The sequence below is a fragment of the Pinus tabuliformis genome, chromosome 8 (genome assembly GCF_031772625.1).
Source record: "Pinus tabuliformis cultivar Carrire ecotype Pingquan chromosome 8, CPIR1, whole genome shotgun sequence".
NCBI classification, from domain to species: Eukaryota; Viridiplantae; Streptophyta; class Pinopsida; order Pinales; family Pinaceae; genus Pinus; species Pinus tabuliformis.
This window is the reverse complement of record NC_142294.1, coordinates 1,079,058,852-1,079,070,874: the sequence shown is the minus strand read 5'-3', so window position 1 is coordinate 1,079,070,874 and position 12,023 is coordinate 1,079,058,852.

Genomic DNA, 12,023 nt, shown 5'->3' with positions numbered 1-12,023 from the left:
CTCTATTGGAGGTTGCCCCCTCGAAGAGGCCTATGAACATTTCTCTCTGGATAATAAAATCATTGCTATTCTGTGCTCTGGGTATCTTTTCTTCGCATATTTTGTGTTCTCGGTATCTTTTCTTCGCAAATTCTCTGTTTGGGTATCGCTTTGCAGGTTAAGAGCATAACAAGTGGTATCAGAGCACTTTCCAGGGCTCGGTGGGATCTCCAAATTTTAGCAAAAATTTTTTAGGCTAGAGACGTGTTCCGGCGTCTTTAAACCACGGGATCTGTCGTTAAGCGCATAAACCTGTGGATTTGGGGAGGCATGCACGCAGGAAATACAAGAGGTGGTCACGTCTATTGGACTCCCTTGTAACCCCTGTGGGTACCCCTTCGAGTAGTAGCGCATTAGACAGAACCGCGCACGGACTGTCTTCCACGTACCCTCTGGGTATATAGGAAGCCCCCTAGCTCCCTTGAAACCTCGCCATAGATAAAAACTTCGGTCGTCTTGTGGCTACAGTACACCGAGAACAGCACTCGGAGAGATTACTCGCCCGTACGATAGGGTAGTCGGGTTGTACGGCTAAGGGTACGGTCGATCCTCCTTAGTTAGAGCCCTGAAACATTGGGCCGAGTACTACTGTCAGACCCTTATGTATATTGCGATCTGTAGCACCTGACACTCCCCAAGACCATAGTTCCCTTTCTCTCGAGGGATCACACATCATCTCCAGATCAGCGGCAATAGTTGTTCCACCATTCAGATCTCTCAGATCCACCAGATCAGACATTCCAGATCAGCAGCAGCAGTTGTTCCACCATTGAGATCTCCCAGATTCGCCAGATCGGACATTCCAGATCAGCAGCAGTAGTTGTTCCACCATTCAGATCTCCCAAATTCGCCAGATTGGAGTAGTGGGAAAGGGTTCCTGTACCTGGATACAATTTTCGCAGGACTTTTTGTGGCATTGACATTTTGAGGATTTGGCAACTGCAGTATTGATCAGAAAGGAGTAAAACTCCGTTAGGAGTTATCAAAAAAAAAAAAAAAAGTCTGAGATCTTCCAGGGCGCTTATTGGTGACCTAGCCCATCAGAATCAGGACGACGAGCTGAGCAAGGTGGTACCATTCAATTCTTAGTAAAAAAAATTTCGGCGGTCCCAAATTTTCGTCAGACGGGTGTATGGTAGAAACTCGCGCTCAAGCAATGGCCAATGAAAGGGTAGAAAAACTAGAAGAAGAGGTGCACTCCCTCCACTCTGTGGTGGAAAGGATCGAAAATCATCTTAAAGGATTAGATTGCCTACTACAGGACAAGGGCAAGGAGCCAGCCCACGAGGAGGCGTATAAGGGTCATGAATACCATGAGGGGGAGTCTAGCCACTCTCCTCACGTCTGGCACACCCATCCACCACCCAATCAGAGACCTCCCAAGTTGGATATGCATAAATTTGACAGTTCTCACACGTCCGCATGGCTAACACAAATGGAGCAGTATTTTCAATTGAATCATATCATAGATGAGGGGACTAAGCTTATGGTGGGCACCATGTACTTGGACAGTGAACGATGGCAATGGAAGGAATGGTATCAGCATTGCAATGGACAATTTAAGAATTGGGGCCAATTTACCAAAGCTCTTCGAAATCACTTTGAACAGGAAGACTCTTTTTTGGGGCGTCTCACTAAGCTCCGACAGACGGGTACAGTGGATGAATATATTACTGCTTTTGAAGCCTTAGCCTTCCGCACTAAGGGTCTCACAGATGAATTCTACATGGAATGCTTTATCAGCGGTCTTAAAGAAGCCATCAAAGCTCAGGTTCTACTCCACCATCCCCCCACATGGAACGAGGCTTGCCAGGTAGCCCGTAAGGTGGAACGGGCATTAGCAGCTCAGTCCAGCCGCCCCAACTTTCCCGCTAAAGGTCGTCCCTCACAGGCTCCCAATATGACCCAAACACTTAAGATTCAAAAGGTGTCACCTGCAGAAATGGCCGAAAGAAGGAAGCAAGGACTATGTTACTACTGTGATGAAAAATATTCCCCAGGTCATAAATGCAAAGAGCACAAGTTTTTTCAAATAGATGCCACTGACTACAGCTCCACCGAGGAAGATCCACCACTTGAGGAACCAGAGGCGACCGAAGAAGATAACCAACAGGAGATGGTATCTGATGAACCAATGATTTCGCTACATGCATTGGCAGGAACTTCTTCACCTCAAACTCTCAAAATCAGGGGTTTTCTTAAACATCGGCCAGTAATAGTTTTGATTGATAGTGGAAGTACCCATAATTTCATCCACCAAAAGATCGCTGAAGCAGCACATTGTTATGTCCGAGCAGTTTCTAACTTCCAAGTCCAGATTGCAGATGGAGGCACAATGAAATGTGAAGGTCGCTGTGAAAATGTCAAAATTCAAATGGGGGATTATCAATTGAAAACCCACATGTTTGCAATACACATGGGGGGTTGCGACATTGTCCTAGGTGCGGAATGGCTCCGCACTCTTGGGCCAATCACAATGGATTTCTAGGAGTTATATATGAGTTTTAAGTAGAACGACTACACACATACCCTCCGTGGGCTACAAGCGGGAGCCCCTTCTATCATAAGCTCGCATCGTATGGAAAAATTGTTAAAAAAGGGCCATCATGGAGTAGTAGCTCAATTTAATGCCATCCAGGTAGTAGATACCATGTCTTCGCCAATTCATCCTGAGATGCAACAGATTTTGAATAAACATCGGACGGTCTTTGACAAACCTCATGAACTTCCACCCTCGCGAGGGGAACATGATCATAGCATCACATTGGTCCCAGGGGCCCAACCCCCAAATGTGCGGCCATACAGACATCCGTTCACCCAAAAGAATGAAATAGAAAAAATCATCAAGGAATTGTTGGAAGCAGGTGTCATTCGTCCTAGTATTAGTCCTTACTCATCTCCAGTCGTCATGGTCCTCAAGAAAGATGGGGAGTGGTGGATGTGTCCAGACTTCAGGGCCCTCAATAAGTTAACAGTCAAAGATAAATTTCCCATCCCAGTGGTTGACGATTTGCTGGACGAACTCAATGGGGCTCAATTCTTCACTAAATTGGATCTTCGCTCAGGCTACCACCAAATTCGCATGAAGGAAGTTGACATTCCCAAGACAGCTTTCAAAACTCATGAAGGCCATTATGAGTTCTTGGTCATGCCATTTGGTCTCTGTAATGCCCCCTCTACTTTTCAGAGCCTTATGAATCACCTCCTCAGACCATATCTCAGAAAATTTGTCCTGGTCTTCTTCGATGACATCCTCATCTATAGTGGCACTTGGGCGGCACATCTTAAGCATGTAGATATCCTCTTGCAACTGCTCAGCAAGCATAAACTATTTGTCAAAATGTCTAAGTGTGCGTTTGGCATGGAAGAAGTTGAGTATTTAGGCCACATTGTGGGCCGTGAAGGTGTCAAGGTTGATCCCAAAAAGATCCAGGCAATGCAAGAATGGCCTCAACCTAAGACCTTGAAAAGCTTGAGAGGATTTTTGGGTCTCACAGGCTATTATCGTAAATTTGTCCGCAACTATGGCCGCATAGCGAAGCCCCTGACGCAACTTCTCAAGAAAAATTCCTTCTTCTGGAACGAAGAAGCACAACAGGCATTTACCGCTCTCAAAACCGCCATGTGTTCCACTCCGGTCTTAGCACTACCGGACTTCACCAAAACATTTGTCATTGAATCTGATGCTTCGGGAACAGGTATTGGAGCAGTCTTAATGCAGGAAGGGCGACCATTGGCCTTCACCAGCCAACAACTAAGTGGGAAGAACTTGGGCCAATCTACCTATGAGAAGGAAATGATGGCCATCTTACATGCAGTTGAGACCTGGCGACCTTACTTGTTGGGGCGACGTTTCCAAATCCGCACAGATCATCACAGTCTTAAATATTTTTTGGAGCAACGCCTATCTTCCCCCCAACAAAATAAATGGTTAGCCAAAATGCTGGGTTATGATTATGAGATCATTTACAAGAAAGGGAAAGACAACAGGGTAGCAGATGCATTGTCACGCCAATTTGAGGAGGAAAGTACTCTGCTCGCAATATCCCTCCCCATTCCAGACTGGATTGAAGAGGCTCGCGGGGAATGGTTTTCACATCCTGAGCTCTCCCAACTCATTTCTCAATTACAGGTAGATCCTAATTCCAGCAAGGGCTACTCGTGGCAGAATGATATTCTTCGCTACAAGGACAGAGTCGTCATATCACCAACATCCACCCTCAAAAGTCGCATTTTGGCAGAATTGCACTCCTCTCCCATTGCAGGACATTCGGGCTTTCAGAAGACATACGCTCGCACCAGAAGATCATTTTTTTGGACCGGCATGAAACAGGACATCCTTACGTTTGTAGCAGAATGTGACGTCTGTCAACGCCACAAGGGGAAAACCGTCAACACACCAGGCACATTACAACCATTGCCCATTCCGGCGTCAATTTGGATGGAGGTCTCCATGGATTTCATTACAGGTCTTCCAAAGTCTGGGAACAAATCGGTCATCATGGTGGTTGTGGACCGACTATCGAAGTATGCTCATTTCTGCGCTCTACCCCAACCATTCACACCTACTTTGGTTGCTCAAACTTTCATGGATCAAATCTTCAAATTGCATGGCATGCCCACTTCGATTGTGTCCGACCGCGACCCAATCTTCACCAGTAATTTTTGGCAGGAGCTCTTCAGACTACAAGGCACTCAACTCAAACTCAGTACTTCATATCATCCGCAAACAGATGGTCAAACCGAAGCCGTCAACAAATGCCTAGAAACCTACCTGAGGTGTTTCACTTCAGAAAAACAACACCTTTGGGCACAGTGGTTACCTCTGGCGGAATGGTGGTATAACACCAACTATCATGCCACCACCAAAATGACTCCCTATGAAGCAGTCTATGGACAACTTCCGCCGTCCCCTACTTCTTATCTCACGGGGTGCTCCAAAGTACAAGCAGTGGATCAACTCTTACAACACCATGCAACCATGCTGGCCCACTTGCGCGAGAATCTTCATCAAGCTCAGAACCGTATGAAGCAACAGGCTGACCAACATCGCTCAGAGCGCCAATTTCAAGAAGGGGATCAGGTCTTTTTGAAGCTACAACCATATAAGCAAACATCACTCAAAGACAAGGGCTGTCAAAAGCTCTCTCCAAAATTCTACGGACCATATCAAGTACTTCAGCGCATTGGAGAAGTGGCTTACAAGCTGGCTTTGCCACCTACAGCAAAAGTCCACCCAGTTTTCCATGTATCGTGCCTCAAGAAAGTGATTGGGAACAATTGCCGAGTTCAAACCAGTCTACCTGAATTGGATGAAGAAGGATCAATCTGGCTTCAACCTGAACAGGTTCTAGACACACGAGACAAGCACCTCCGTGGCCGCGTGATTAAGGAGGTCCTAGTCAAATGGAAAGACACCTCGCCGGAAGATGCAACTTGGGAACCAGCCGCTATTCTTCAGCAGTTTCTGCAGCTTCAGCCTTGAGGACAAGGCTAGTCTTAAGGGGGAGGGCATGTTAGGGTCCCACCCTAACCCCCTTATTTATGTCATGGGATCACGTCATAGTCAAGAGTCAATAAAGCCCATATTAATAATTGTAAGTGGTTAACCCGCAATTAATGACGGGACCACAGTTAGTTGCAAATGGGTGGAAGTATTAGTTAGATGGTTAATGGGCGGTAGTATTAGATAGATGGTATTAATAAAATCCACGATATTGGCTCGTGGTATTGCATGTATGAGTCATATATAAAGGATAGAGACTCCCTGTGAGGAGTATTGTGTCTTGTTTTGTAATCGAGCTCTGCTCTATTGGAGGTTGCCCCCTCGAAGAGGCCTGTGAACATTTCTCTCTGGATAATAAAATCATTGCTATTCTGTGCTCTGGGTATCTTTTCTTCGCATATTTTGTGTTCTCGGTATCTTTTCTTCGCAAATTCTCTGTTTGGGTATCGCTTTGCAGGTTAAGAGCATAACAAGTGGTATCAGAGCACTTTCCAGGGCTCGGTGGGATCTCCAAATTTTAGCAAAATTTTTTTAGGCTAGAGACGTGTTCCGGCGTCTTTAAACCACGGGATCTATCGTTAAGCGCATAAACCTGCGGATTTGGGGAGGCATGCATGCAGGAAATACAAGAGGTGGTCACGTCTGTTGGACTCCCTTGTAACCCCTGTGGGTACCCCTTCGAGTAGTAGTGCATTAGACAGAACCGCGCATGGACTGTCTTCCACGTACCCTCTGGGTATATAGGAAGCCCCCTAGCTCCCTTGAAACCTCACCATAGATAAAAACTTCAGCCGTCTTGTGGCTACAGTACACCGAGAACAGCACTCGGAGAGATTACTCGCCCGTACGATAGGGTAGTCGGGTTGTACGGCTAAGGGTACGGTCGATCCTCCTTGGTTAGAGCCCTGAAACATTGGGCCGAGTACTACTGTCAGACCCTTATGTATATTGCGATCTGTAGCACCTGACACTCCCCAAGACCATAGTTCCCTTTCTCTCGAGGGATCACACATCATCTCCAGATCAGCGGCAACAGTTGTTCCACCATTCAGATCTCTCAGATCCACCAGATCGGACATTCCAGATCAGCAGCAGCAGTTGTTCCACCATTCAGATCTCCCAGATTCGCCAGATCGGACATTCCAGATCAGCAGCAGCAGTTGTTCCACCATTCAGATCTCCCAGATTCGCCAGATCGGAGTAGTGGGAAAGGGTTCCTGTACCTGGATACAATTTTCGCAGGACTTTTGGTGGCATTGACATTTTGAGGATTTGGCAACTGCAGTATTGATCAGAAAGGAGTAAAACTCCGTTAGGAGTTTTCAAAAAAAAAAAAGAGTCTGAGATCTTCCAGGGCGCTTATTGGTGACCTAGCCCATCAGAATCAGGACGACGAGCTGAGCAAGGTGGTACCATTCAATTCTTAGTAAAAAAAATTTCGGCGGTCCCAAATTTTCGTCAGACGGGTGTATGGTAGAAACTCGCGCTCAAGCAATGGCCAATGAAAGGGTAGAAAAACTAGAAGAAGAGGTGCACTCCCTCCACTCTGTGGTGGAAAGGATCGAAAATCATCTTAAAGGATTAGATTGCCTACTACAGGACAAGGGCAAGGAGCCAGCCCACGAGGAGGCGTATAAGGGTCATGAATACCATGAGGGGGAGTCTAGCCACTCTCCTCACGTCTGGCACACCCATCCACCACCCAATCAGAGACCTCCCAAGTTGGATATGCATAAATTTGACGGTTCTCACACGTCCGCATGGCTAGCACAAATGGAGCAGTATTTTCAATTGAATCATATCATAGATGAGGGGACTAAGCTTATGGTGGGCACCATGTACTTGGACAGTGAACGATGGCAATGGAAGGAATGGTATCAGCGTTGCAATGGACAATTTAAGAATTGGGGCCAATTTACCAAACCTCTTCGAAATCGCTTTGAACAGGAAGACTCTTTTTTGGGGCGTCTCACTAAGCTCCGACAGACGGGTACAGTGGATGAATATATTACCGCTTTTGAAGCCTTAGCCTTCCGCACTAAGGGTCTCACAGATGAATTCTACATGGAATGCTTTATCAGCGGTCTTAAAGAAGCCATCAAAGCTCAGGTTCTACTCCACCATCCCCCCACATGGAACGAGGCTTGCCAGGTAGCCCGTAAGGTGGAACGGGCATTAGCAGCTCAGTCCAGCCGCCCCAACTTTCCCGCTAAAGGTCGTCCCTCACAGGCTCCCAATATGACCCAAACACTTAAGATTCAAAAGGTGTCACCTGCAGAAATGGCCGAAAGAAGGAAGCAAGGACTATGTTACTACTGTGATGAAAAATATTCCCTGGGTCATAAATGCAAAGAGCACAAGTTTTTTCAAATAGATGCCACTGACTACAGCTCCACCGAGGAAGATCCACCACTTGAGGAACCAGAGGCGACCGAAGAAGATAACCAACAGGAGATGGTATCTGATGAACCAATGATTTCGCTACATGCATTGGCAGGAACTTCTTCACCTCAAACTCTCAAAATCAGGGGTTTTCTTAAACATCGGCCAGTAATAGTTTTGATTGATAGTGGAAGTACCCATAATTTCATCCACCAAAAGATCGCTGAAGCAGCACATTGTTATGTCCGAGCAGTTTCTAACTTCCAAGTCCAGATTGCAGATGGAGGCACAATGAAATGTGAAGGTCGCTGTGAAAATGTCAAAATTCAAATGGGGGATTATCAATTGAAAACCCACATGTTTGCAATACACATGGGGGGTTGCGACATTGTCCTAGGTGCGGAATGGCTCCGCACTCTTGGGCCAATCACAATGGATTTCCAGGAGTTATATATGAGTTTTAAGCAGAACGACTACACACATACCCTCCGTGGGCTACAAGCGGGAGCCCCTTCTATCATAAGCTCGCATCGTATGGAAAAATTGTTAAAAAAGGGCCATCATGGAGTAGTAGCTCAATTTAATGCCATCCAGGTAGTAGATACCATGTCTTCGCCAATTCATCCTGAGATGCAACAGATTTTGAATAAACATCGGACGGTCTTTGACAAACCTCATGAACTTCCACCCTCGCGAGGGGAACATGATCATAGCATCACATTGGTCCCAGGGGCCCAACCCCCAAATGTGCGGCCATACAGACATCCGTTCACCCAAAAGAATGAAATAGAAAAAATCATCAAGGAATTGTTGGAAGCAGGTGTCATTCGTCCTAGTATTAGTCCTTACTCATCTCCAGTCATCATGGTCCTCAAGAAAGATGGGGAGTGGCGGATGTGTCCAGACTTCAGGGCCCTCAATAAGTTAACAGTCAAAGATAAATTTCCCATCCCAGTGGTTGACGATTTGCTGGACGAACTCAATGGGGCTCAATTCTTCACTAAATTGGATCTTCGCTCAGGCTACCACCAAATTCGCATGAAGGAAGTTGACATTCCCAAGACAGCTTTCAGAACTCATGAAGGCCATTATGAGTTCTTGGTCATGCCATTTGGTCTTTGTAATGCCCCCTCTACTTTTCAGAGCCTTATGAATCACCTCCTCAGACCATATCTCAGAAAATTTGTCCTGGTCTTCTTCGATGACATCCTCATCTATAGTGGCACTTGGGCGGCGCATCTTAAGCATGTAGATATCCTCTTGCAACTACTCAGCAAGCATAAAATATTTGTCAAAATGTCTAAGTGTGCGTTTGGCATGGAAGAAGTTGAGTATTTAGGCCACATTGTGGGCCGTGAAGGTGTCAAGGTTGATCCCAAAAAGATCCAGGCAATGCAAGAATGGCCTCAACCTAAGACCTTGAAAAGCTTGAGAGGATTTTTGGGTCTCACAGGCTATTATCGTAAATTTGTCCGCAACTATGGCCGCATAGCGAAGCCCCTGACGCAACTTCTCAAGAAAAATTCCTTCTTCTGGAACGAAGAAGCACAACAGGCATTTACCGCTCTCAAAACCGCCATGTGTTCCACTCCGGTCTTAGCATTACCGGACTTCACCAAAACATTTGTCATTGAATCTGATGCTTCGGGAACAGGTATTGGAGCAGTCTTAATGCAGGAAGGGCGACCATTGGCCTTCACCAGCCAACAACTAAGTGGGAAGAACTTGGGCCAATCTACCTATGAGAAGGAAATGATGGCCATCTTACATGCAGTTGAGACCTGGCGACCTTACTTGTTGGGGCGACGTTTCCAAATCCGCACAGATCATCACAGTCTTAAATATTTTTTGGAGCAACGCCTATCTTCCCCCCAACAAAATAAATGGTTAGCCAAAATGCTGGGTTATGATTATGAGATCATTTACAAGAAAGGGAAAGACAACAGGGTAGCAGATGCATTGTCACGCCAATTTGAGGAGGAAAGTACTCTGCTCGCAATATCCCTCCCCATTCCAGACTGGATTGAAGAGGCTCGCGGGGAATGGTTTTCACATCCTGAGCTCTCCCAACTCATTTCTCAATTACAGGTAGATCCTAATTCCAGCAAGGGCTACTCGTGGCAGAATGATATTCTTCGCTACAAGGACAGAGTCGTCATATCACCAACATCCACCCTCAAAAGTCGCATTTTGGCAGAATTGCACTCCTCTCCCATTGCAGGACATTCGGGCTTTCAGAAGACATACGCTCGCACCAGAAGATCATTTTTTTGGACCGGCATGAAACAGGACATCCTTACGTTTGTAGCAGAATGTGACGTCTGTCAATGCCACAAGGGGAAAACCGTCAACACACCAGGCACATTACAACCATTGCCCATTCCGGCGTCAATTTGGATGGAGGTCTCCATGGATTTCATTACAGGTCTTCCAAAGTCTGGGAACAAATCAGTCATCATGGTGGTTGTGGACCGACTATCGAAGTATGCTCATTTCTGCGCTCTACCCCAACCATTCACACCTACTTTGGTTGCTCAAACTTTCATGGATCAAATCTTCAAATTGCATGGCATGCCCACTTCGATTGTGTCCGACCGCGACCCAATCTTCACCAGTAATTTTTGGCAGGAGCTCTTCAGACTACAAGGCACTCAACTCAAACTCAGTACTTCATATCATCCGCAAACAGATGGTCAAACCGAAGCCGTCAACAAATGCCTAGAAACCTACCTGAGGTGTTTCACTTCAGAAAAACAACACCTTTGGGCACAGTGGTTACCTCTGGCGGAATGGTGGTATAACACCAACTATCATGCCACCACCAAAATGACTCCCTATGAAGCAGTCTATGGACAACTTCCGCCGTCCCCTACTTCTTATCTCACGGGGTGCTCCAAAGTACAAGCAGTGGATCAACTCTTACAACACCGTGCAACCATGCTGGCCCACTTGCGCGAGAATCTTCATCAAGCTCAGAACCGTATGAAGCAACAGGCTGACCAACATCGCTCAGAGCGCCAATTTCAAGAAGGGGATCAGGTCTTTTTGAAGCTACAACCATATAAGCAAACATCACTCAAAGACAAGGGCTGTCAAAAGCTCTCTCCAAAATTCTACGGACCATATCAAGTACTTCAGCGCATTGGAGAAGTGGCTTACAAGCTGGCTTTGCCACCTACAGCAAAAATCCACCCAGTTTTCCATGTATCGTGCCTCAAGAAAGTGATTGGGAACAATTGCCGAGTTCAAACCAGTCTACCTGAATTGGATGAAGAAGGATCAATCTGGCTTCAACCTGAAGAGGTTCTAGACACACGAGACAAGCACCTGCGTGGCCGCGTGATTAAGGAGGTCCTAGTCAAATGGAAAGACACCTCGCCGGAAGATGCAACTTGGGAACCAGCCGCTATTCTTCAGCAGTTTCCGCAGCTTCAGCCTTGAGGACAAGGCTAGTCTTAAGGGGGAGGGCATGTTAGGGTCCCACCCTAACCCCCTTATTTATGTCATGGGATCACGTCATAGTCAAGAGTCAATAAAGCCCATATTAATAATTGTAAGTGGTTAACCCGCAATTAATGACGGGACCACAGTTAGTTGCAAATGGGCGGAAGTATTAGTTAGATGGTAAATGGGCGGTAGTATTAGATAGATGGTATTAATAAAATCCACGATATTGGCTCGTGGTATTGCATGTATGAGTCATATATAAAGGATAGAGACTCCCTGCGAGGAGTATTGTGTCTTGTTTTGTAATCGAGCTCTGCTCTATTGGAGGTTGCCCCCTCGAACAGGCCTGTGAACATTTCTCTCTGGATAATAAAATCATTGCTATTCTGTGCTCTGGGTATCTTTTCTTCGCATATTTTGTGTTCTCGGTATCTTTTCTTCGCAAATTCTTTGTTTGGGTATCGCTTTGCAGGTTAAGAGCATAACAAAATTCCTGACAACACCATATGCAAATCATGTCAGTTTGGAAAACAAACCAGAACTAACTTTCTAGAGAAGGAAGGATCAGCTAGCATGCCTCTTGAGCTAGTACATATAGATACATGCGGTCCATTCAGGAAAAGAACACCTAGAGGAGAAGAATACTTGA